This window comes from Erinaceus europaeus, chromosome 4 (genome assembly GCF_950295315.1).
Source record: "Erinaceus europaeus chromosome 4, mEriEur2.1, whole genome shotgun sequence".
NCBI lineage: Eukaryota > Metazoa > Chordata > Mammalia > Eulipotyphla > Erinaceidae > Erinaceus > Erinaceus europaeus.
In genome coordinates, this window is record NC_080165.1 from 48,024,540 (window position 1) to 48,051,352 (window position 26,813).

The 26,813-nt window shown below is 41.0% G+C and overlaps 1 protein-coding gene across 1 annotated transcript in view; it reads right to left on the minus strand.

Moving 5' to 3' along the window:
* JARID2 (jumonji and AT-rich interaction domain containing 2) overlaps window positions 1-26,813 on the minus strand; it is a 278,157-nt gene that overhangs the window by 210,316 nt on the left and 41,028 nt on the right. The window lies entirely within an intron of this gene.

The window sequence follows — 26,813 nt, forward strand, 5'->3', positions numbered from 1 at the left end:
CCAGTGACTTTTTCCCCATTTTCTTTTGATAGTATAGACAGGAAATGAGAGGAGAGAAGGAAAAGGGAGGGTGGGGGGCGCAGTGAAAAGAGAGGACACTTGGTGGTCCCAGAGGTGATGCAATGGATAAAAAGCAATGGACTCGCAGGCATGAGGTCCCAAGTTCAATCCCTGGACGCATGTACCAAAATTATGTCTCGTTCTCTCTCCTCCTATCTTTCTCATTAATAAAATAATAATAATAATAATACTGAAATAAAATAAATAATTCTTAAAAAGAGCTCAGAGAGATGGGAGTTGGGTGGTAGCACAGCGAGGTAAGCGCACATGGCGCAAAGCACAAGGACCAGCGTAAGGATACCGGTTCGAGCCCCTGGCTCCCCATCTGCAGGGGAGTCACTTCACAAGCTGTGAAGCAGGTCTGCAGGTGTCTATCTTTCTCTCCCCTCTCTCCATTTCTCTCTGTCCTATCCAACAACTATGACACCAATAACAATAATAACTACAACAATGAAACAGGGGCAACAAAAGGGAATAAATAAATATTTTTTTTAAAAAAAAAAGAACTGAGAGAGAAGACACTTGCAGCACTACCTCACTACTTGTGAAGCTTCCCCATTGCAGCTGCAGACCAGGGGCTTAAACCTGGCTCTTTGTGCATGGTAATGTGTGCACGCAACCAGGTGAGCCACTGTCAGACCCTAAGTATATTTTTTTATGAAGAAAACAATACTCAAAAAGTTACGTTGTTGAATCCTAATAGGTGGTAAAGTAGATAAAGGTATTGAACCTTCAAGTACAAGGTCCTGAGAAAAAAGAAAAAAAGCGAGGGAGGGAGGGAGGGAGGGAGGGAGGGAGGAAGGAAGGAAGGAGGAAAGAAAGAAAAAAGATAGGGCAGGAGTAGATAGTTAATGGTTATGCAAAGAGACTCTCACGCCTGAGGCTCCAAAGTCCCAGGTTCCATCCCCTGCACCACCATAAGTCAGCGGGAGTGGTGGTCTGGTAAAACAAATAAAAAAAATTGAAAAGAGATAAAGAAAAGGTTACATTTTTCTGCCTGCTGATTGTATGTCAATCTATGCTCACTTTGCTCAGGGCAATACTACAGACGTGTTTCAAGATGTACAACTATCTATTAGCACTAATAGAAAAAAGCACAAAGCAGACTAGGAGGTGGCACAGTGGATAAAATGTTAAGACATTCAAACATGAGGCTCAGAGTTCGATCCTCGGTGATAAATGTGTCATAATAATGATTTGGTGTTCTCGCTCTGGTTTATGGTGGTGGTGGGGATTGAACCTGAGACTTCGGTGCCTCAGGTACAAGAGTCAGGTTGCCTAACCCCCGCCCTTAAATTTTGAATATTTCTCATTTTGGGTATCTTATCAATTCAGACCAGGCACACTTCAAATTCTCATGTATGACTAGTAACAGCCTGCACATCTGAACTAACAGTAAATGTAGAACCAAGGTAGAAAGCATGATGTCAAGGGGAAAAAGAAAACGCACAAATGGGCGATGAAGAGAGCATTTAATGGGAAGTCTTGCCCTGGTTTTATTCATACAACAGGCCTATGAAAGCTGTTGAGTCAGGCCAGGATTTCTCGGGGGCTGCAGCACACACAGAGCAGGCAAAAGTAAGTGTGTACACACACACACACACACACACACACACACACACACGTACACACCATGCCCCACCCCAGCTCATTTCTCTGATTGCAAGAAATGAAAGCAAAGAGATAGCTACTCCTACACAATTCAGGTATGAATAAAGAAGGAAGAAAGCCATGCATTTGAAAAACGTAAAAGGAAAAAGCCAAACACCCACACGGATTTAAAATATTTCTTATCACAGCCCCCCCCCCCCCGGGGGGGAGGCAGGGAGTCAGAATGATTCCTTTGCTACAGCAAAAGTAACCTACAGGCCTGGTGCTTGCTACCTTGGCACATTTGACTGAACTATACTTTTCAAATGAGCCTACCACTAAACCAAATTGCATACAGACCAATCTTAATGAACCAGATAATTCACAGCAGCTTGGAATTTTTCTCCCTGTACTTTAAGAGTGTGCTGTTCTGTTGTATTGTGATCATGTCTGATGTTTTGCAATTGAAACAATGGGAGGAGTTTTTTGTTTGAAGACAAAATGAACATAGCTAAATAAATCATCTGTCAGGAGTAGGGAAGTAGTGCAGTGGGTTAAGCACAGGTGGCGCCAAGCACAAGGACCGGTGTAAGGATCCCCTGGCTCCCCACCTGCAGGGGAGCCTCTTCACAAGGGGTGAAGCAGGTCTGTAGCTGTCTGTCTTTCTCTCCATCTTCCCCTCCTCTCTCCATTTCTCTCTGTCCTATCCAACAACGATATCAATAACAGAAACATCAATAGCTACAACAAAGGCAACAAAAGGGAATAAATAATAAATATCAAAAAATCTTTAATAAAAAAAAGAAATCATCTATCCTGCTTATCTTCAAATGCCACCACCCTCTAATGTCACAGATGCCTAAATACAAAGGATAACCCTGAAAAGGGCTATCTTCTTAAAGCTAAATCTGCTTCTGCTAGTGTCTTAATGTTCCCTAGCCATGTATGAAAATACTGCCCAGGATTTTGAAATCTAAATACCAGAAACTGTCTTTCAATACACAATATATCCTTATGATACAGGTACTGAAACAGTCTATAAACATTTCTCATGTGATTCAAACTTAGTCCTCATCTCTCGTTCTTCAGAGAAGATGCAAGAAGTGTAAATGTTACTGATAGTGCCTGCGTAGGTAACTGTCCAGAGCTCTTTGTACACAGTGAAATACACAATCAATAGTCAATCAGTCTAAATACACAATCAATAGTCTATAGTAGTGATACAACTTACTAGAGAAGCACTCTCCTTTCTTAACCAGGTAAAGGATCAAAGTCACAAGCCCAACAAACTTTACTCTGATTATTTTACTGTGCCTTGAGGAGAAAAAAATAAAATACCAAAAACTAAGGTCCAGAAAGTGTTTCCAATATTATTATATATATTGCCTGAATCAGAAAAAAAACCTGTGTGTGCTTTTCATTCTACCAGTAAGAAACTATGAAATGAAAATTTCCCACAAGTCCAACAACCCCTAGCTACCACCTTAGAATAGTCAAGAACTTTTAGAGGGCTATTAACTCCTAATCTATTACCAACTCCTCTTTACAGTATGTATACATTTACATTGTTGTTACTCTGGTTAGCCATTGGCCCAAAGGAGTAACAATTAATTTGTAATAAAAGAATTATAAACATAAGAATGAGACCACACGGGGCGGGGAGGGGGTTTGCCCCACTAAGCGCAAAGCGCAAGGGCTGAGTAAGGATCCCAGTTGGAGCCGGCTCCCCACCTGCAGGGGAACTGCTCCACAGGCGGTGGGTGAAGCAGGTCTGCAGGTGTCTATCTTTCTCTCCCCCTCCGTCTTCCCCTCCTCTCTTCATTTCTCTCTGTCCTATCCAACAACGAACGACATCAACAACAACAATAATAACCACAACAAGGCTACAATAAGGGCAACGAAAGGGGAAAAAAATGGCCTCCAGGAGCAGTGGATTCATGGTGCAGGCACCGAGCCCCAGCAATAACCCTGGAGGGAAAAAAAAAAAAAAAGAATGAGACCCTGAAGAAAATACTGTTTTCAGCTAACAAGTTATGAAATAGATACGGCCCCTGAGACACTCTCAGTCTAGTTACAGGCTGTTTTGGTTTTACTATCACTAATACTTCAACATAATAACAGCAAAAATTATAAAGCTCAACATAAATGTCTCTCAGCCCAACCAAAAAGAGTTTCAAACTTCTTAAGTATTTCCCGGTCAAATATCACTTGAGTTGCAATGCCATGACAATTTTTATATAACTTTGCACATTCACATTAAGAACTTGTGTGCTAGAGGCCAAGTGTTAGTGCACCCAGAAGAGCGCGCACATTAATAGGTCTGAGGACCAAGTTCAAGTCCCTGGTCCTCACCTGTAGAGCAGAAGCTTTATAAGCAGTGAAACAGTACTGCAGGTGGTTCCTCTTTCTCTCTCCCTCTCTTTCCTTCTCAACTTCTGTCTCTGTCTCTATCATAAAAAAGAAAGGGGGAAAAAATAATGGCCACCGGAAGCAGTGGAGTCACTGAGTCCTATTAATAACCATGGTGGCAAAAATTAATTTAAAAAAATAATAATAGAAAGGAGGGTAGGGAAGGACTTGTGTACTAGAGTGCTAGGCTGTCACTCAGTGGTAGAGTACAGAATTTGCACGTACAAAGCCCTATATTCCACCCCCAAAACAACAGCAGTTAACAAGTGAGCTATAGCTAATAGTCTGTATACTCACGTGAGTTTAGTTAACTTAGTCAATATACAGTGGAGAATCCACAGGGAAGAACTGATTTAATGATTTTTCTTTCTTTCTTGAGGTCAAAAAAGCATGCTCTTAATCTATACAACAAGATACCTGGTTATAATGATGGTATTAAATCTCAATGTAATTTGAATTGGCCCAGATCTTCTGTAATTATTAACACTAGAAAATCAAATGCTGTGAGTAGGGAGATGATTCAGTGAAAGAACACAAGACTTGAAATGACGATCTCTTGAAATTCAATCTCCACAATTCCATATGCCAGAGTGATAATCTGGTGTTCCTTCTCCCTCATTAGATAAACCTTTTATTTAAAAAAAAAAAAAAAAAAAAACCCTTAAACTCAAATTCTTTACAATCCTTTTAAAAATTTCTATCTAGGATTTTCAACCTACTCACAACTACCAGTTCCCAAAATACTGCCTTGTACAAATATATTTGACTGAATGTTAACACTGTGCCTCCTCACCAGCCCCCCCTCCCCGCCAAAAAAAAAAAAAAAAAAAAAAACTCCAGTCTCACAAATCTTCCCTCAAACGAGATGGGGAACAGCACCAATACCATGAAATTATTCTAAGTTGCAGATCCCATGTCATGTGTAATTATATTTAAAAAAAAAAAAGTCAAGAGTATTATATTATTGTGAGCCACTGGCTGAAAATACTACAGACTATTTGTTCTTTATTGATTTCCTTATGCAATGTAAGTTAGAGACCACATGGTTAATTCCACAAATTAAATAAAGTAATTATTTCCTATATTATCCTTTTTGAGTAACATCTAATCTAGCTGCTCAAGAAAGATTCCTGATTAGATAAGGAGGAAACATTTTATGTCATTAACTATGCAGTTTCATCTTGTTGAGGAAATGCATTGTAATAAATACCAGATGAGTTTAAAGTATAAGCTGTTTCAAAACATTCTCCAAATCCCGTTCATGAAGCCTTTCGATAATGAACAGTCAATACATTTTACCTCTGATCTCAAACCACTTAGATAGGATAACCCCCTTCCTCGATAACTAACTATCCACTATAAATTTGTATACAGTACAATCACTCCAGTTTTCAAAGTACATTTTTCCCACTCTCACCGATTTGTTCATTCTCAGTCATACATCCTATGAGCTGTGTAACTACAGACAGACTCAAGGTTTCCCCCCTTTTCTTTAGAAATCAGTCGTTGTAGAAACAAAATGCATTGACCCAGTTTGGGTCAGTGGAATATAACCAAGACTCTACCTGCATCTTAATTAAATAGTACGTCACAAAACTGTGAGGAAAATTTAAAAACAGCAATATATTTTCCATTCTTTTCAAAAGCCTCCCAACCGCAGTGTACCTTTCCCCATTAACTTTCAACCTGCAGTGACCCACACAGAATCTGAAGCCATCAGAGACCCATGCTGAACGTGGGTCAACAATAAACGTTTTGTTTTGAAGCATAATGAAAAACTGATAAACTCAAATCAACAAAATGCTAATTAAGAGAGCCATGCATATATGAAATTACTTATATTTAATTTGCATAGCTATACCCCTCGCTGAGGTATGACTGAAATGGCTGAGTGCTCAGCTCCAGTTCATGTAAGAGTGAGGGTTGAGCTTCTCTGAAATCAAAAAAATAAATGGTGTAGTGGAGCAAGAAACTGACTATTGAAAAAATTTACATAATTCCCCACTGCTGACTAGGGAGTTTTTTATGTTAGAAAGTTTGAAGGGGTTTGCTTCGGACTAAACTTTCCCTGCTATTCCCTCATATGCAAATAAAAACCTCACTCTCCAATTCTGTTCCAGAAATAAAAGGCAGATCAACTCCACCTCCCTCATACACATAACAGTCAGTACAGAGAAATGAAGGGCACAAAGTGATAAAGACTATCAGGGCTACCTTTTCAAAATTATGGTTAAGCAGTCACATACCAGTCCCAGGTTTAAAGAGAACAAAATACCAGAACTTTTGTCTCAAGAATCTGACCATTTAAACATTGTGTTGTTGGAAAAAAAATATGATGCATATTTGCATAAAAAAATAGACAATATCTTTTCCAAAACCCAATATCTTGCTCCCCCAAGAGAGTATGATTGAGCCAATCAACCAGCTTTCTCTGAAATCACCAAAGGCCTGATTTCTTTTTTCCTCAGCTAGCTCAGAAAACTGATTAGAACTGGACGTCTAGGCTGCTTCCTGATGCTCTTTTAATAAAGCCAACCACAGCAAAGAAAACTGAAATTAGTGGGAAGTACCAAGCTTTCTGCCACTGGGATTCACAGCAGCCTTTGGACAAGTCATTATGGTTGTCTGGCTCCAGCGTTCTTCTCAATAACCACCACCCCCCTTTCTTGCCTACCCCACACCACCCTCTGAGATCAAAGGCAGCACTTACTGTTTATAACATCCTAAGCAATCCGAGAATCCCAAGAAGTTCTTGTTACCTTTCCCACCCCTCGCTGTCCCTACTCCAAAAAGAATTTTCTAATGAGCCAGAGCAGCCTTGGCAAAATCAAATTAGGCCTGTCCCAAATGCTGCTCCTCTGAGATACTTCCTGATTAAGGGGGAAGGAGATTCCCCCTACCTCCGCCCATGAAGAAATTCCCCCCCAAAGCTCTTGCTAGATGTGGAGGTACCTCAATCACAAAACCCTGCTGTTTTTAGGCAGGCCTGATATTCCTCTCCTAGAAAAATGTGCCACTAGGAAGCACCACACCTAAGGTCTGAGTAGCAGTAACTGGCCCTAGCATCCTTGACCTAATTCCCTTCTTCATGTGCTAGCTAAATCCACTTGTCCACCTGCCTGATCCTCAATTCCAGCTTTGCAGTTTAAACAAAAAGGTAGAGCAGGATCTGTTTGTGGAATAGCTAAACTGATGTGCACAATGCCCAGGAACACCAGCAAATACCCTGACAAGGCCAGAAAAAAAAAACACACACAAATACCCCAGCCTTGACTCCTAGTGCTTTTCCCACCTCATCCATAGCAGCAGGTAGCAAGCAGGGCAGGAAAATGGGAGACACGGCCCATGTTTTGACTTCAGAAGGCTCACTAATTCTACTGTGCTTCCTGCACTGGAAAATAAAGTTATACATGAAACCAGAGTTCCTTAAGATGATGCAACGTGTCGCACCATGGTGCTCACAACCCTGACAAACAGTTGGGATGAGGGGGGTGGGGGGTGGGGGTGGGAGTGAGGCATCAGCGTTTGCTAAATTACCTATAATGGAGTTGAACATTCCAAGAGACCAAAGCTCTGCTGCCAGCCGTCCTGTCGGGAGTCCTATAGAATGTCCACTGGCAGGTGTCACAAAGGAAATGATGGCTAGAACAGAATCTACATATTTAAACAAGCAGATGATTTTTGGGTAAGCATGCCACTCCTGTTTCTTCTATATAAAACTTAGTAGCAGCCAAGAACTAACAAACCATACCAGACCAAGTTGATTTTTTTTTTCAGTCTGGAAATCAAGACAAAAATAGTTCCAACATTACTACTGTCAATTTATATTAGTTCCCAAACTTTTCCTCTAAGAGCTACTTCTGACATCTGTGCTCTGCTGACACACTTTGCCATTTTGCAAATCTATACTTCCTCTTCCCTGCCACTACTAGAGAACACAAACAAGTACCAAACAGAAGTTGTATCTAATAGTACAGTATCTTAACTCCCTATCACTTACTGAATAAAGTGTTGTCTATGACAAACCTGTTAGATTCCAGTTACTTGGATATTTTACTTTGCAACAAAGATTATATATATATATATATATATATATATATATATATATCTGCTTTAATGTCCAGTTGAGAAATAGACTCTACATAGAATAACTCTACATGGAATAATGGAAGGATCAGGATCCAGAGAAGAAACAAAAAAGAAGAGTACATAAAAGACAAAAAGGGAGGTGGACTATTCAATCTGAATCTAAAAACATTACCAAACAATCTAGACACCAAGGTGATTCCATGCATATTAAGCTTTACAACAAATCCATAGTGCTGAAATGTTGACCTAGGACCACAGAATGGGAGGGATAGGGGACTGAGTGGCTACCAAGGGGGCTTAGGATAATTTCTGATGTGGTGGGTGTGAGGCATATCAAGCAAGGTGCCTGAAGTAGCCACAGCTTGAGCGTACACCTAAAATGGTTGCCTGTATAAACTGTACTTTCAATACATTTTCAGTTGAACTCACCTACAAATGTAAGAGATATGAATGTAGAATCTAACAATGATGGCATCAATAATAATAACTACAACAATAAAAAAACAAGGGCAACAAAAGGGAAAATAAATTTCAATTTAAAAAAAAAAAAGAAAAGGGGTGGGGATGGAGGAGAGAGATAGGGGCCCACAATATAGCACAGTTGGTGCTACCTTGAGAATGCCTGCACTGGAAGTCAAGGCCAGATCTCTGTCCCACTTTGTCAGGTGCTATACTATGTAAATCACTGTTTCCAGTTCCAGCTTGGGGTAAGAGGGGAGGAGGTAGCTTATTAATGCTATCTACAAACGGTAAGTTCAACAGACAGTATCTTCCACTGTGTCTAGTCATTTGTAAAGAATGCTGATATTCTTAATTTCATTCTGCAAACCAGCTAAGGCAGGAAGAATTATTTTTACACTGTTCTGCAGGACTGTGATAAAAACTGATACTGATGTATTTTTACATAAATCACATGCTTGTTTTGCTCTAACCCATGGTAGGAGGAAAAGGCGTTTAAGCAGTACTTCTGGAAATTAAATTAGCTATCTGGTGCTCATCTATTTCACCAGAGAGGCTCAACCCTGTTTGTCAGTCTGGAGAACCTCCCTTGCTTCATTCTTAGCATAAATTCACATTCCACAGCTAGCTTACCAGCTTCTCCTTTAGAAAATAGGGCATGTTTTCCTAGACTTTTTACTAGAAGAGGAAAAGTCTAAATAGTATTTTTAAAAATATTTATTTATTCTCTTTTGTTGCCCTTGTTGTTAAATAGCATTTTTAAGACATGCTTCTAGGTGAAAAATACATCAAAAGCCTTCTCTCTGGAGCAAGTTTCCTCCTCCCCAAACCGTTGGGTATTGTTTCTTTTGCCTGATCTACTTTAATCAGAACCGCACTGCTTCCACCAGCACCCTCCTTCCAACTAATTCCTACCCTGTAAGTTTCTACATAGTGACAACATATCCACAGTATTTTTTTTTACTCCTGTTTACTAGTTGTCCCTCCAACATGTGACCAGCACCATGGAAACTTCATATATCAGTCAGTGCACTTATCCTTCCTTCAACACAAATATAATAATCACTGAGTATCTGGCACTCAGCACTTACCATCATGTGGTTAAGAAATCAATCAAGGTGTGTGGTCTGGGAGGTGGCGCAGTGATAAAGCTTTGGACTCTCAAGCATGAGGTCCTGGGTTCGATCCCCAGCAGAACATGTGCCAGAGTGATGTCTGGTCCTTTCTCTCTCCTCCTATCTTTCTCATTAATAAATAAATAAAATCTTTTTATTAAAAAAAAAAAAAGAAATCAATCAAGGGGGAGCTGGGTGGTAGTGCAGTGGGAGTTCAAGCCCCCGGCTCCCCACCTGCAGGTGTCTATCTTTCTCTTCCCTCTCTGTCTTCCCCTTTCTCTCCATTTCTCTCTGTCCTATCCAAAAATAATAATAATAATAATAACCACAGGAGCAGTGGATTCATAGTATAGTCCCCAAGCCCCAGTAATAATCCTGGAGGAGAGAGAGAGAGAGAGAGAGAGAAAGAAAGAAAGAAAGGTTTCTCAGATTAACACCAACTTTAGTATCTGTTAGCATCTTTTCCTTTAAAAAATGCAATTTATTTAAATGACTTCATGTGCATGTGTACAAAAGATTAAGCTGCAGATATTTTCTCTCTAGCTTTTTACACTTAGTACATTATGTCATTAAATATTCTTGCTACCATATCATTTTAATGATTGCAAGGAGCAGATGTTGCCTAATTTAACCAATCCCCTATTGATTACAATTTCTCACTATGCTTCACAGAGAAAATATACTTGATACACATCCCTGTAGCCAAATCGAAATAAATTCCTAGAAGCAGAGTGGCTGAGACAAATAGTATGCAAAACAGTATGCTAGTTATAGTACATTCAAAAGCTTAAAGCTGGAAATTCTCTCGACCTCTTTTGCTCTCTCTCCTTCTCTCTCTCTAGCCACTAGAGCTACCACTAGGACTTGGCTCTGCATAACTCCAATTCAAGTGGCCTTTTTTGACAGAGGGTGTGAAAAAAAAAGAAAGAAAGAAAGAAAGAAAGAAAGAAAGAAAGAAAGAAAGAAAGAAAGAAAGAAAGGAAGAAAGAAAGGAAGAAAGAAAGAAAAGTGTGGTCCAGGAGGTGGCATAGTGGATAAAGCATTGGATTCTCTCAACCATGAAATCCAGAGTTCAATCCCCAGCAGCACATGTACCAGAGTAATGTCTGGCTCTTTCTCTCTCTCCTCCCATCTTTCTCATGAATAAATAAGTTCTTTTAAAATAAAGGGGAGGGGAGGGGAGGGGAGGGGAGGGGAGGGGAGGGGAGGGGAGGGGAGGGGAGGGGAGGGGAGGGGAAAAAGAAGGGCTGGGTGGCAGAAAAATCTACAGTACAGTTGCACCACCCATGAAGCAGCCCCATGCCTCCACATTTGGGAATGGAGACCTTGGCATGAGCTCTATCTATCTACTCCACTGGTGAGCCACCACCCAGCCCCTGGGTTCTTTCTCTCTTTTTATTTCATTTATTTAGGATACTATCAATATCTCCATATGCAAACTAATGAGGCACCTGAAATTTTCACAAAAGAAATAGTTACAGGAACAAAGAGTACTTTACTCCAGAGAAGATTCACAATGTGGCCCCCAGATAGGAAATGCTGATTTAACAGTTGCTTGTGAGGACAAAACCGGAACCAGCTACAAAGGTGGAAAAAGAATTGAACTCTCCCACACAGGACTCAGACCACTAGTCTTGCAGTTGCTTATAGCATTCAGGATGGGCTGGGCAGAAGTTCTGACATACAGATAGCTAGAGACAGTTATTGGGTGGGCTTCACAAGAAAGTCAGTCAGTCAACTGACAGGATCACAAAAAGGGTCACTTGTCTTCAAACTACACTATTTCAATCCTCTCCTGGCTTCAAATGAAATTCCCATGCAACCTAAACTCTGTCAGAAAACATGGCATATTAACTGCTCACAAACTGCTTGTGACAGAAACAATTTCACTGATATGCAAAAAGTACAGGTGGGGGAAACAGAAGATGTAGTCACTAACTATCCCAGAGTAGTGTGCTCTACTGTAAAGGCTTTTCAAGCACATGTAGGGTCTGACCTGGTCCTATAGTTCATGGCCCTCCAGGAAACATAGGTAGTGAGAGTAGAGGACTCTAATGACAACCTATGCCGCCATGGCCTAATCTTCCTTTATAAAGAAGGATATATTCAATAGATCAACTGTCACAAGTTAACTGTAGGAAGAGGAAACAGATAAATTTATTTTTACCACTACTCATAAACATGCAATGTTTCTAAGGAGCATCATTTAAAAAAGAAAAAGGGAAAAAGGAAAGCAGTGCTGTATTTTTACTTCTGTGGAAGTCTGTTTTCTTTTTTTAAAAAAATATTTTTATATTTAATTTTTTCCCCTTTTGTTGCCCTTGTTTTTTTATTGTTGTTGTAATTATTATTGCTGCTGCTGTTGTCATCGTTGTTGGATAGGACAGAGAGAAATGGAGAGAGGAGGGGAAGACAGAGAGAAAGATAGACACCTGCAGACCTGCTTCACCACTTGTGAAGTGACTCCTCTGCAGGTGGGAAGCCGGGGCTCGAACCGGTATCCTTATGCCAGTCCTTGTGCTTCACGCAACCTGCACTTAAGCTGTTGTGCTACCGTCCCACTCCCCTGGAAGTCTGTTTTCTTAAGAGAGACAGGAGAAATGACAAAAATGACAAACTGACTGTCAATACCTAATCCTAAGAGGGACAAAGATTTGTTGAGTTGGGCCCCTCTGAGTTCTGTTTGCACAGCTCTGACACAGGGTTAACATGTGCTGGACTACACAGGAATTCGATGATTTATTACAAAGCACATAAACTGCTCAGGTTAGCACTGAATACACATAGTACACACCTGTCAGGCACTTATTTTCATCATCAGTCTCAGTTTCACATGCACTTAAAAAAGGAATGAAGGCAACAAGGACAACAAATGGGAAAATTAATTAATTAAAAAAAAAAGGAATGAATGCCATGAAAACTAATGCAGACCCCTGAAGCAAGCAGGAGCTGGTGACGGTTTTTTTTAAACTACAGACAGAATCAACTTAAAATCAAGCAGTTTCTAGGGCCAGGTGGTAGTGCAACTTGCTAAGCACACATTACCATGTTCAAGCCCCCAGCCCTCACCTGCAGGGGGAAGCTTCATGAGGTGGAAAGCAGAGCTGCAAGTGTCCTCTACTTCTCCTTCTTCTCTCAATTTCTCTGTCCTACTAAATAAAATTAAAACTCAGAATGCATCTCCTTTTCATCAAAAAGATTTCAAATTATTTTAAAGTCTTTTTTAAAAGATTTTTTAATATTTATTTATACCCTTTTGTTGCCCTTGTTGCTTTTATTGTTGTAGTTATTATTGTTGTTATTGCTGTCGATGTTGCTGGATAGGACAGAGAGAAATGGAGAGAGGAGGGGAAGACAGAGAGGGGGAGAGAAAGATAGACATCTGTAGACCTGCTTCACCACTTGTGAAGTGACTCCCCTGCAGGTGGGGAGCCGGGGCCCGAACCGGGATCCTTATGCTGGCCCTTGTACTTTGCGCCACGTATGCTTAACCCACTGTGCTACCGCCCGACTCCCAAGATTTCAAATTATAACCAGGCTCCCCCACAAAAGCCTGAAAACTCACTGAGCTAACAGTAGGGAACAAAGAGGAGGCGCTAAACATTATTACTAGAAGCTGCTAAGGAATCTGATGGGGGTGAGACACAGAATTCTCTGGGCTGATCCAAAAGGCGAGAAAAAATTCTGGAAGTGCTGCTACAACCATGTTATGTCATGAACAAACGTAAACTCAGGTTTGAACAGGAAAATTCAAGTCAGAGTCTACAGTGTACAGGGTTTAGCCGTCACTCAACTGGCTCCAAAGAAAATAATTAAGTTTAATCTATACTAGGCTAGGAGTCTGGATTTCTTGGACCTGATGATTTATGCACTATAATGAACTCTGCAAATTAACTGAAACCAGACTCTGCTATACTAACAAATTTAGGCAATGAATGTATTTCTCATTGGCTACTAACAGTACGGCTGAAGTTAAACTAATCCCATAATTAAGGAAGAAACTAGCTAAAGTACAGAAATATACCAAATTTCACCCCACAAGCAAAAATGTTTGTGCTTTATCAAAATGAATCAACAGAACAGGTAAACTACACAGAGCAACTCCCAAAGCCTCAAATACTATAATAATAAAATTCCATCGTGAAAGGGTTAGATTTCTTGGTGCCTGAGACAGTTATCTTTTTCAGAAGTCACAGTCCCTTCCCCGAGTAGAGATCTAAGAAATTTTAAAAGACTTGAATATTTTTTACAAGTTAATTGCAACCCACCAGAAACCGAACAAAGAAGGCATTTAATCATTAAAGTATAAGGAAGAAGTTAGAACAGACAAGCTGTCAATCTTCCCCACCTTCCACGTGTTCTCCGTTCTAGTTTCCTTCTCTGCTTTGATTCCTATGTTGCCTTATGCACTGTTCTGGCCTTCACTCTTTTTTTTTTTTTTAATTTTATTTACTTATTCCCTTTTGTTGCCCTTTTTTTTATTGTTGTAGTTATTATTGCTGTCGTTGTTGATAGGACAGAGAGAAACGGAGAGAGGAGGGGAAGACAGAGAGGAGGAGAGAAAGATAGACACCTGCAGACCTGCTTCACCGCCTGTGAAGCGACTCCCCTGCAGGTGGGGAGCCAGGGTTGGAACCGGGATCCTTATGCCGGTCCTTGTGCTTTGAGCCACGTGCGCTTAACCCGCTGCGCTACAGCCCGACTCCCGGCCTTCACTCTTGTGAAAGATTTCCCGGGGACCAGGTAGTGACACACCTGGTTGAGCGCAAGGACCCAGGTTTGAGTCCCTGGTATCCACTTGCAGGGGGAAAACTTTGCAAATGGTGAAGCAGGGCTGCGGGTGTGCCTGTCTGTGTCTGTCTCTGTCTCTCTCACTCTTTCCCTCCCTCCCCCTACTCTCCTCCTACCCTCTTGATTTCTGACCATCTCTATCCAATAAAGATAATAAAAAATAATTAAAAATTAAAAAAAGATTTCCCAAAACCCATTTAAAAATCCAAACAATTCAAAACCATGGTGTGGGTAAACAGCATCTAGGGAAGACTACAACTGTTCATTGTTGTTTCATCTAGGCACTGGTTAAGTAGGTGTACTCAGTTTCTGAAAATTGTACATTATGGTGTGCACAGTCTTCAAAGGTATTTTTTTAAAGCACCCAAAAATAATTTTTAAAAAAGATAGCATTATCATCCCAGATTTTGGATTGATGGCCTGATCTCTAAGATGAAATACTACAAACCCAGTATCACTGTTTCATTGTCACTATCCAATAAATAAATAAAAGATAATAATAATAATAATAATAAAAAGAATGTCAGGTATTAGTAGGGTAAATCCTAAGAGCCCAGAAAAAAATCCCAAGGGCAATAACCCATAAGACCCTTTGAGCCCCATTTATTCTCAGTCAACAAGGACATCTGCTTCATCTATTTCCAACTACAAAAGCAAAGTCTGCAAAAAAAAAAAAAAAAAAACACTGCTTCACTCACAACCACACTGTAGACTGAGCTTAAACTCATCTGCACAGATAATAAACACAGGAGTTTTGACTCTTAACTGAACTGTGCTGCAGGAAAAGATACTGGTGGTAAGAATGGAATTTACAGTGGTGAAAACTGTAAATCAACAACCAAAGGCTTCTAGCTGTTTGGAAGCAACTACATATAGTGAGGGGTCTTTCCTTCTCCAAAGTGGAGGAATATAATTAGCCAGTGTCAGCACTCTCACGGCTTTCCTTCTGATGGCTGCTTGCCTATGGGTTGGAACTGCTCTCAGAAAAGGAAATTCCCTGGAGTTACATTATAAAGGAGAGGGATTCTAGATGATCAGCCAACATAAATCTTTGGCGAATCTTTTTTTTTTTTAATCCTCCCTTCCAACTGCTGTAGCAATGCTAACAATATGGCTAGCATTCCAAATACAGAAGGTCTTACAAAATTTGGCAGCTACTACTTCTGCACAAGCAAGAAGCTTTGTCCAGCTAGACCCCAGGCTTGATAGGGGGGAGGGGGATCCCCTCCCACCAATCATGGAGAAGGGGAGAAGCTCCATGGTGGGGATCCCTAAACAGGTTTCAGATGTTCTGACACAACTGGCTGTAAAAGGCCTGTAGCCTGAGAAAAGTGTTGATAATGGAGGGATGAAGCATGGTGAAAATGGTTACACTATCCATCACACCTAGAACTTGATTGCTCCCCTGCTAGCACAAGCTCCAGATACACACTGACTTGGGGGGCGGGGGTAGGGGGGTTTGGGAAGGGCGGAGGAAGGAAATGAACAATAAATATTTGTTACCTGATTTTTTTTTTTTTTTTTTTTTTTTTTTTTTTTTGCTTCCAGGGTTATTGCTGGGGCTTGGTGCCTGCACTAGGAATCCACTGCTCCTGGAGGCCATTTTTTTCCCATTTTGTTACCCTTGTTGTCATTATTGTTACCATTGTTGTTGTTGTTGGAAAGGACAGAGGGAAATCGAGAGAGATGGAGAGACAGAGACATCTGCAGACCTGCTTCACTGCCTGTGAAGCAACCCCCTGCAGGTGGGAAGCAGGGGGCTCCAACTGGGATCCTCGCCCCGTTCTTGTTCTTTGTGCCATGTGTGCTTAACCCACTGTGCCCAACCCCCTAATTTTTTTTTTTTAAGATTAAAGGGGTAGAGAGGGAAAAAAGGCCACAGTGGAAAAGGTCAAAAGAAAGCATCAAAAGGATTGACAGAGGGCTTAGTGGGAGTTGTGTTGTTATGTGGAAAACTGAGAAATGTTACGTGGAAATGTTACGTGAGAAATGTTATGTGGAAAACTGAGAAATGTACAAACTATTGTATGTATTGTGGAATGTAAAACATCAATCCCAAGAAAGGGGGAAATTTTAAAAAATAAAAATAAAAAAGAAAGCATCAGTCCTCTAGCTACCTGGTATGGCCTGGCCACTGCAGAAAAGACCATACCTACCTATCTACCTTCTGCCCCAGCTGGTTTCTTTCTGGTGTCTGCCATTTGCTGGTCTGGGAAAGGCTGCTGGAGACAGGGAATGCTGCCTAGAGTTCCTCCGTAACATGAACAAAGTTAGCACCTCTTTGGGAAGTTATCAAAAAGTACCGTAGTAGTCTACCAAAATTACAGAGGGGAATCAGTAAACGCTTTGTCCACTGTCTAGCAACAAATCCAGGAAGGAAAAACGAAGAAGGGAAACAATGGGCAGGTAGGGCTGAGGTAAGTAAGGGGATAGAGAGATCCTAGGTATTAAAGCTGGTTATCAGCAGAAGTAACCACTACCATCTGTGTTTACCTTGGGAATATTTAAAGCAAAGCCACCTTTCATCACCACCATACCAATTCAACCAGGTTGGCTGAGATTATCGGGGCTTCAGTCAGCATTGAAAACACTACCCAGTGCAGTCCTGGAGGTGACGCAGTCCATAAAGTGTGATCTCTGGCAACGCATGTAGGTAGCAGAATGATGCCTGGTTCTCTTTCTCTCACCTCCTCTCATTAATAAGTAAATATTTAAATTTTTAAGAAATCACTAAAGCTGGTTGTGGGGAAGATAGCATAATGGTTATGCTAAGAGGCTTTCACACATGTGGTTCCAAAACCCCAGGTTCAATCCCCCACACCACCATAAGCCAGAGCTTATCAGTGCTATGGAAAATAAATAAATAAATAAATAACTCATCAGTGCAACATATGACTTGCATGCCTAAAACCCCAGCAAGAGCTAAACAGTATTTGGGGGATAGGGGATGTGTGTGTGTTTTAAAACAAAGAGAAAGATAGACACCAGCAGACCTGCTTCACTGCCTGTGAAGTGACCCCCCCTAAGGATCCTGGTTCCAGCCCCTGGCTCCCCACCTGCAGGGGGGGTCACTTCACAGGCAGTGAAGCAGGTCTGCTGGTGTCTATCTTTCTCTCCCCATCTCTGCCGTCAGGTCCTCTCTCAATTTCTCTCTGTCCTCTCCAACAACAACAACAACAGCAAGGGCAACAAAAGAGGGAAAAATGGCCTCCAAGAGAAGTGGATTCACAGAGAAGGCACCAAGCAGCCTTAGCATAATCCTGGAGGTGGAAGGAAGGAAGGAAGGAAGGAAGGAAGGAAGGAAGGGAGGGAGGGAGGGAGGGAGGGAGGGAGGGAGGAAGAGAAAAACTTAATCTACCTATAACTTAAATAACAAAGAGGAAGAAGTCTCACATTGTGTCATACTTGTCTGGGAAAGAGGACAACAAGCATCTTAAGTAGAGTTGTCAATAAATTAATAACAAACAAGATTCCAGACTTGAGAAAACTGCCACCTAAGTTTTGTCTTTTTGGGTTTTTTACCACACAGTGAATGAAGCAAGAAGGGCATTAGAGCCAACAGCCCCACAAAGTATGAAAAATGACATCCTATAAATGTGTATATCTTGAAATGCGATCATAACTACTACTAAAAAGCAAATGGAAGTTTTGTTCTGTTTGGGGAGGGTGCCTTCTGATTTATTTAATTTTGCATTATAATCTCCTTGAGTTCCTTCCATTTTGATATGAATGGTTAAAATCTATTATTATTATTATTATTATTATAAGATGTAGTTCCACACTACACCCACCACCAAAGTATTGTGCACCCACCTTAAGAGGAGGAAAGATAATAAAAACCAACTGTTTCAAAGCTGTCAAACTAACACCCAATTCCTGTAACTTTCTTTTACAATTATAAATTAAAACTACCATTTTATTCTAATTCTTGCCATCCAAATATGAACAAGAGGGGATTTATAGTTATATGTAGCTCATAGCTGTCAACTATGCTGAAAATTAGCTACCAGAAATCCTGTGATCACAATAATTTCGTATTTAATAAGGCTATGCTATATTTTTGCTTTAAAATTACCCATCCTTTGCAGTAGATGGTACTATTTCAGATAGGTAAGAAATCCCCATTACTAAATATGAATCACTGCAAAAAAAAAAAAATCACTGATAGTAGCACAATAAACTACGGGTGGGGGAAGAAGCAAAGAACCTTTAATATTATAACAGCAGACACAACCAATATATAGCATACACAAAAAATACATTGAAGGGAGTCTGGGTGGTAGCGCAGCAGGTTAAGTGTGTACATGGCGCAAAGCACAAGGACTGGCATGAGGATACCGGTTTGAGCCTCCGGCTCCCCAACCTGCAGGGGAGTCGCTTCACAGGCAGTGCAGCAGGTCTACAGGTGTCTATCTTTCTCTCCCCTCTCTGGCTTCCCCTCCTCTCTCTATTTCTCTCTGTCCTATCTAACAACAACGACATCTTTAACAACAATAATTACAACAACAATAAAAAACAACAAGGGCAACAAAAGGGAAGATAAATAAATAAATACCAAAAAAATACATTGAAAGTCAAGGCAGAAACATAACTTCTAACATTAGGTTTTTAGCTAGTATGCCTGCCATGGAAAGCTTTCTTCATTGTTCTCAAAATCATACATTTATAATTACTGTAAAATAAACTCAAAGATCACAAATCATTTTCTCATGCAGAAAGATCAAAGATCTTTTTAGATCAGACTACTACCTTTTATGTTAAAAACCATAAAAACAAAAAAACAAGCACATAACTCACCAACATTGATGAAATATAGTAATCAATTTACTGAGCCAGAATGAAACAAGCTCACCTTATTACAACCTGAATCACTAGACATTTCCTTCACACACTAGTAAGAAAATACGTTCATCAATACACCAAAAGAACTCCTCATTGCCTAGGGAGTCGGGTGGTAGTAGCACAGTGGGTTAAGCACACATGGCACAAAGTGCAAGGACCAGCGTGAGGATGTGGGTTCAAGCCCCTGGCTCCCCATCATGCAGGGGAGTGGCTTCACAGGCGGTGAAGCAGGTCTGCAGGTGTCTCTCTTTCTCTCCCCGTCTTCCACTTGTCCATTTCTCTGTCCTATCCAACAACATCAACAACAATAACTACAGCAACAATAAAAACAAGGGCAACAAAAAGGAAATAAATATTTCTTAAGAACTCATTTCCTGATCTAAACTTAATACTCAAATATCCATGTAATTTCCCTTATACAAGACAACTACAGTTCTGTATTCATTCTTCCTCTCAGTCCTTGGTGGGAAGAGGTAATAGAATCAGCCCACACAAACTGCTCTTAAGGATTTACAGACTATAGTTACTTTCATAAAAGAAGTAAGACTGGCCAACACCCCCATTTAATGCTATACTTTTCACAATGGGAAATGGATTGCAGTTACCCATTAGTATGATCTAGTCTCCATAGTCAATAAATAAATGTCACTTACAGTCACTCAGATGAAGACTGGGTTAAGGCCAGAAGGAAATAAAGATAAAAATAAGATTCTGTAAACATCTAAAGGAACACACTGATGACTGATTTCAAGCCAAACTATCTAGAAACAGATGACAGAAAGTGAAATGTCTGTGATTAATATGATCTTACTTTTAAATGCATTAAAGTTATGCTAACACTCTCACCCATGGGCGGGGGGGGGGGGGGACTACAGTAACAAGGAAGGACTCTAGTTCTAATTTGCTAACTCAGGTCAGATTCTGTCATTTTATAGCTTCCCCCACTCCCATGTGGTTCTGTTGTTCCTCTGGAATGTTTAAAGACTAGGGATTTGAGTAATTATAACCATTTCACTAACAGTTACCAAAAGTGCAGTTAGCTATACACTGCTTTAAATGTGTGCCTTTGAGTCTTTAGTTTGTAGACAGATTATGTTCTTTTAAACCCACAGCCTTGTCATTCCAACATATTTTGCTTCTTGGCAACGGAAAAAAAAAAAATCACTCACTAAAGTGTTACGCTACTGACAACTATTTCTAAAAGGTTGTGGGTAACCCTCACCTTTCTTTTAAAAACTATTTCAACTTAAGAACGTAAGCTTGGGTGGGGAGGGGGCTGGGCAGTAGCACAGCGGGCTAAATGCACATGGCACAAAGCAAAAGGAGAGCATAAGGATCCCAGTTCGAGTCCCCGGCTCCCTACCTGCAGAGGGATCACTTCACAAGCGGTGAAGCAGGTCTACAGGTGTCTGTCTATCTTTCTCTCCCCTGTCTTCCCCTCCTTTCTCCATTTCTCTGTCTTGTCCAACAATAATAGCTATGGCAACAATAACAACAAAGGCAACAAAATGGTGAAAATGGCCTCCAGGAGCAGTGGATTCGCAGGCACAGAGCCCCAGCAATGACCCTGGAGGCAAAAAAAAAAAAAGATTGCAAACTTTGGTGAGCACCAGGGAACTACACACACACACACACACACACACACACACACACACACACACACACACACACACACACACACGCACGAGAGGGGGAGGGGAGGGAGGGGGAGGGGAGGGGAGGGAGGGGGAGGGGGAGGGCAAGAGGCTCAGGCAGCATGTGGGGTATGCTTGGTCTTTGCAAATAGGTTCCACCAGTCAGTAATTGGCTCATAAATTTCATCCATAAATTGAAAGAGAAAGGGTCCAAAATGAGCAATCTGTAATTTTAAATGTTGTCATTATTCTCTTGGTATTTGTGGTTAAAGAAGGCCCTGCAAGCTCATGAATTATGGGTACAGTTTATTAATCTGAATGAGCTCAGAACAAGCACATTATCTCAGGAAGCTGGAGGTAAAAGAGGCTGCAGGACTAGGTGGTAACAATTTTCCTGCTACCAGGTCCCCCTTCCCATCCACTTTGTTTTATTATCTCTGACTTCTCAACTCCAGACCAACTTCTTTTAAAATATATATACACACACACACACACTTATATATATATATATATATATATTAAATATTTTTAAAAATAAAAATATTTTTAAAATAAAGAGAAACTAACTCCAAGGGGTCGGGCAGTAGCTCTGTGGGTTAAGCACGCAAAGCACAAAGACTGGCATAAGGATCCCAATTTGAGCCGCCCCCCCTCCCCACCTGCAGGGGGTGCCACTTCACAAGCTGTGAACTTGTGAACTGCAGGTGTCTTTCTCTCCCCGTCTTCCCCATCTCTCTCCATTTCTGTCTTATCCAACAACAACGACGACATCAATAACAACAATATTAACTACAACAATAAAAAAACAAGGGCAACAAAAGGAAAAAAAGAAAAACTAACTCTTAAAATGCACCATAAACTAAGAAGAAAAGTGAAGGAAGAAACATTGTTAGTAGTTCTGATGATCTCAAGTATGTCAAGGTATCACTTCTTTGAAGATGCACTCTGCTATATTTTCTCTAGCAAAATCTTCAAGCTCAAATACTCCAAAAATAATACCATTAGAACTTTACAATCAAGGGCTGGGAGACAGTCACCCAGTAAGACATGTACGTATGAGTCCAGGGGTTGGTACCCCAGCACATGACAACACCATAGTTGATACTGGGGACCTCCATGGTTAGTTGAGCAGTGCTGTGGAGTCTTCTGACCACACCACACCCCGAATCTTTATCTGAAATTAAAAGAATTTAAAAGTCCCAGAGCAGAGCAATCATGCATATGCGAGGCCTCTGCACCTGTGAGGAAGAAAATGTGTATCACAAATGCTCAGCCACAGTAACTTATGTCAAGAATAATCAAAACTGGTAGTTGGGCGGTAGAGCAGCAGGTTAAGCACACATGGCATAAAGCACAAGGACCTGTAAAGATCTCGGTTAGAGCCTCCCACAAGCCGTGAAGCAGGTCTGCGGGCGTCTTTCTCTACCTCTCTGTCTTCCCCTCCTCTCTCCATTTCTCTCTGTCCTATCCAACAACAACGACAACAATAATAACTACAACAATAAAACAAGGGCAACAAAAGAGGATATTTAAAAAAGAATAATCAAAGTAACACTTATCTCAAACCAATAAAATTATTACTGATGCTGTCCTATCTAACAACGACAACATCAAAAACTACAACAACAATAAAAAGACAACAAGGGCAACAAAAGGGAAAATAAATAATTTTTTTTTAATGTTACTGACGAAGTCAGTTATATAGGAAGTCAATCGAAAAGGCATTTCATTTGGTGAGTTACATTTTTAAAAGTGGAACCCTTTAAAAATGAAAAGCAAGATCAGAAAATGAAGATGAAGAAAACACCTTTCTACACCAATCTGTAGCCTCTCCCAAAGGGAGGCAACCTCAGGCCTGGCAAAAATGGTCCCTCTTCTATAAAACGTTGCTCAGTAAGGAAATATGCTATTCTTCATCACATAGCAATCTCCTGACAGCCAACATCCAGCAGTGCAAGCAGGTCACATTCAACTACATAAGCTGAGAGAATTGTCAAATTGCAAGTAGCAAGCATCCTACAGTCACTGCAGCGTATTCTGTTAGTTTGATCATCCCCTCTTCACTGAAAAGGCAGGGTAAAAGAATTATTCAACTGTGGTGATTATTTATTTCATGAAGGGCAAGGTGGTGATGCACCTGGTTAAGTGCACATGTTACAATATGCAAGGAACCGAATCGTAGCCCCTGGTCCCCGCCTGCAGGGGGAAAATTTCCCAAGTGGTAAAGCAGTGCAACAAGTATTTCTCTTTCTCCTCTGTCTTCCCCTTCCCTCTTGATTACTACCTCTATCCAATAAAGATATCAATTGAATATATTAATAAAGTTATTTCATGAGGAAAAGGGGGCAAAAAAGAGATAGAGACTGTACACACACACATGTATGTGTGAACACAAACAAAAGCAGGCAAGATGCCCCCAGGCCCTGGTGATTTTTCGCTCCTCTTGTTCCCTCAACATACAAACACCATGTCCAATGTCCTCTATAATGCAAGAGAAAGGAGAAACCAACTGTAGGAGGAAGGAGAGAAGTGGACAGGTGGGTTAAAGGAGAGGTGGGTTAAAGGAGAAGACTGGGGAGTTGGGCGGTAGCGCAGCGGGTTAAGCGCACATGGGTGGAAGCGCAAGGACCAGCGAAAGGATCCCGGTTCAAGCCCCAGCTCACCACCTGCAGGGGAGCCACTTCACAGGTAGTGAAGCTGGTCAGCAGGTGTCTATCTTTCTCTCCGCCTCTCTGTCTTCCCTTCCTCTCTCCATTTCCCTCTGTCCTAACCAACATGGATGACATTAATAACTACAACAACAATGAAAAACAAAAAAAACAAGGGCAACAAAAGGGGGGAAAGCTTATATCCCTTGAGACTCTTGAGATCATGAAAAATGTCTTAAAAAAAAAAAGTGAAGCTTCATGAATGTTCTTTCATCTGTAACTTCAAACACGTATGCAGATACACATTCCTTTTCATTTATCTCCTACCAATCACCAGTTCCACACACAAAAAAAAACTATGGTTATAGGCAATAAGTAGAGACAGAAACACCTGAGTCTCATGTCAGTAATTAATGTTTTATGTTTTAATATGTAACATAATTTTAATATATATTTTTGCCATCAGGGTTATTACTGGGGTTCAGTGCTAACACAACAACTCAGGCACTACTGGTGACCATTTTTGCTCTTTTTCTTTCCTTTTATTTTGAAAGAGATCGAGGGTGGGTGGGGGTGGGGAGAAAGACACCTGTAGCATTGCTCCACCCCTAAATAACCCAGTCTTTCATCACTGTTATAAATTGTTGCTATCATCGCTTATTTGAAATTACAATAATTAAACCCACCATTAGGACTTGTTATTCAACAGAGGAATAAAAGAAGTGCATACTGCCCCCTGAATTTGTTTTTCAGTATCTAATGACTGTATTTCAATGTAATGGGTCCCCTTTCTAATCCTAGGTATTTTATTTTAGCATGTGAAAACAACCTAAGAAGGAAGGCCAAGAGATTTCACCACATTACAAAGGGTTATGTTTTCTTCTGGAATAAGGCGAAGGAAAAGTGGTTAAAGCAGAGAATGAGAATGGGTCAATAAATTTCACTGAGTGGGGGCTGAGGGCAAGACTGTGGACAGAGTCCATGCAACCTGGTAGCACTACCCAGAATGCTGAACTAAAAGCAGTGGCAGATCCTCTTAACCCCAACACTAGGCAGTTAAGAGTAGTAGTTTGACTACTTTCATTATTATCTGCAAAAAACAAAGGAGTGGGCAGCAAAGATAAGAGTATGGAAATGAACTGAGAGGCCACTATACTCCCACATGAGGATTTGATGGACTACACAAGACAGAGAAAGAAAAAAAAAAGGAGCACTTTTAAAAACAGTAAGTTCAATAAGAGGCCTCACTGTACCTAAGTGGGGAAACTACAAGTGCAGTTTAATTCTAGTTATACTTCAAAAGTTACAGGGTCAACCAGCATAAATCTGCTATTTATCATGACGTAAAATTTTTAAATATATTTACATATTTTTCCTTTTGTTGCCCCTGTTGTAGTTATTGTTGTTGTTACTGATGTTGTCATTGTTGGATAGGACAGAGAGAAATGGAGAGAGGAGAGGAAGACAGGAAGAGAGAAAGACAGACACCTACAGACCTGCTTCACCGCCTGTGAAGTGATGCCCTGCAGGTGGGGAATCTGGGGGCTCAAACCAGGATCCTTAAATAGGTCCTTGTGCTTAGCACCACCTGTGCTTAACCGGCTGTGCTACTGCCTGACTCCCCATCAAGCAAATATTAATATATGTATGATACATAATGCATATTTCATTTCCCTTATAGGATAATCCAAAGGCTTTCCAAATTGTTTTAATTATGTAATTGTTTAACACAGTGCAAATTATGTACAGATAAAAGCTTAGAAACACAAAACAGTTGTCCTATATCCTCACTTATTAGGGGATATGTTGGAGAAAGAGAAAAATTAAAGGATTCTGGAATCAGAAGCAATTTTAAAGTTCATGAACAAAAGCAATGACACATATCACAGAGCCCAGTAACACAATCAGGTCTTATTTTTGTGGGGGTTTTTTTGCGCTTAATTTTACAGTCTTATTCACTGGCTTCTCATACTTTAATTACAGGAAGAAAGATACACCAAAGACATTCATAATACCAATAGTAAGTGGCACGTGTTTAAATAAAAAATAAAAAAAGACTCGAATTAAAGTAGGTGAGAGAGCTGTTCAAAATTAAAGTAGCTCTATCCTTTACAAGAGATTTTGGGGGTGGTAAGTGCAACAGAAAAAAACTTATGGGGGCCAGGTGGTGGTACACCTGGTTCTTCTTCTTCTAGCGTTTGCCCTTCTTCCGTAGCCAGTCAACAGCATCAGGTTGAGCCTGATGTAAAGTTTCGAGACCTCCTTTGAATCTGGAGAGGTGGCAGTCGTTGACTATGTGGGTCATAGTCTGTCTGGAGCCGCAGGGGCAGTTCAGGTCGTCTCTGGCTCCCCAGCGATGGAACATAGCGGCGCACCGGCCATGGCCTGTTCGATAGCGATTGAGGAGGGCCCAGTCATAATGTGCTAGGTCAAAGCCGGGTTGACGCTTGCAGGGGTCTGTGATGAGGTGTTTGTTCTTTACCTCAGCTGACTGCCAGCTCTGTTTCCAAGAGACTGGAACAGAGAAGTTCAGTGTAGGCGTAGGGGACCAGATTGGGTGACGAGACGTCAAGCGTTGGACAGGGTGGGCGAAGATATCCGCGTATATTGGCAGGTCCGGTCGAGCGTAGACGTGGGAAATGAACTTAGATTATGCCGCATCCCGACGAATATCTGGCGGGGCGATGTTGCTAAGAACTGGCAGCCATGGAACCGGGGTGGAACGGATGGTTCCAGAAATTATCCTCATGGAGGAATATAATTTGGAATCGACCAAGTGGACATGGGGGCTACGGAACCATACTGGGGCACAGTATTCTGCAGTGGAATAGCATAATGCCAGAGATGATGATCATAGTGTGGAAGCGCTCGCGCCCCATGAGGAGCTGGCCAGTCTTGCAATGATGTTATTCCTCGCTCCCACCTTTGTTGCAGTTTTTATGAGATGTTCGTGAAATGACAGAGTGCGATCGAGAGTAACGCCAAGATAGACTGGCTGGGCTTCATGCCGGATTCTCGTATCACCAAGCTGCACATTAAGCTCACGCGAGGCCGAGGCATGGTATAGATGGAAAACAGATGATACCGTTTTTGAAGTGCTAGGGATTAGTCGCACACCTGGTTGAGCACACGTTACAATGAACAAGGACCCGGGTTTGAGTCCCCAGTCCCCACCT